At 40.0% G+C, this 1,159-nt stretch overlaps 1 non-coding gene across 1 annotated transcript; it reads right to left on the minus strand.

Annotated features, from left to right (window-relative positions):
* Positions 1-602: 602 nt before the first annotated feature.
* On the minus strand, positions 603-707 carry LOC116270659. Its single transcript, XR_004178807.1, has one exon. It is a non-coding gene; the product is annotated as a U6 spliceosomal RNA (small nuclear RNA).
* Positions 708-1,159: the final 452 nt, after the last annotated feature.

The following is a 1,159-nucleotide window of genomic DNA, read 5'->3' on the forward strand; positions in this document are numbered from 1 at the left end:
TCCCAGGTTCAAGTGATTTTCCTGTGTCAGCCTCCCGAGTAGCTGAGATTACAGGCACCTGCCACCATGCCCGGGTAATTTTTGTATTTTCAGTAGAGATGGGGTCTCACCATGTTAGCCAGGCTGGTCTCAAACTCCCGACCTCAGGTGATCCACCCACCTCTGCTTCCCAAAGTGCTGGGATTACAGGCGTGAGCCACTGCCCCAGCCCACTACGATCTTTCTATTCTTCTTTGACTCCTTTGCTTTTCTTCTCTTATCCTTTCCTTCATGCTGCTTTCTTTGACTATTTGAGTATCTTTACTGTTCTTTCTAGCATTCATATTTATACATTACACATATATTATTTACATATTATAATATTTACACATGATATAGTTTTTCCTTCACTTTCTATCTAAAGTAGAAGCTCCTTGTAAGTTGGAACCATGACTTATGTATAATTTATTGACTTTTTAGACAAAACATTATGCTCGGAGTGATGATTGTTTTATTATGATGTAGAAAAAAATGGTTCCTATTAAGAGGAAGACGGAGACTTTTATGAGGTCAAACCATTTCTCCTTCCTGCAAGCTCTGAAAGCATCTTTACTTTTTGTTTTCTTTTTAAGGAACGCTTCATGAATTTGCGTGTCATCCTTGTGCAGGGGTCATGCTTAATCTCTGTATTGTTCCAATTGGAGTAGATGTGCTGTTGAAGCGAGTCCCTGAAAGCATTTTGTGCAAACGCAGCCAAGTGTAGCAAAAAAAGAGGAGGTGGGTGGGTGGTGCTGGGGTCAGAAGACATGGGTTGAAATTTAAATCTAAAATTTACTACTCGTTTGACCTGAGAAAGTTACTGTAACTTTCTGAGCACCTGTTTTCTCCATGGTAAAATGGGGATGATAATACTGATCTTACAGTGTTATGAGGATTACAAAATGCAATAGGGTGGGCATTTTATATAGAGCTGGGCACGTGGTAACTGTTACAATGACAGGTTTCATCATTAGAGTATATTCTATTATTGTACGTCTCTCACAGAAATCACTTTCTTACTAAGCAGTAAATTCTTCAAGGGCAGAGACTGGCCTTCATTTTTCTTACCACTCCCCTCCTCTCCAGCTTAATGCCGGTCACATGGTAGCATGCAACACTTTTTTGGTAATGGTGTATGAGA

Source organism: Papio anubis, chromosome 15, assembly GCF_008728515.1.
Source record: "Papio anubis isolate 15944 chromosome 15, Panubis1.0, whole genome shotgun sequence".
Taxonomy (NCBI): Eukaryota; Metazoa; Chordata; class Mammalia; order Primates; family Cercopithecidae; genus Papio; species Papio anubis.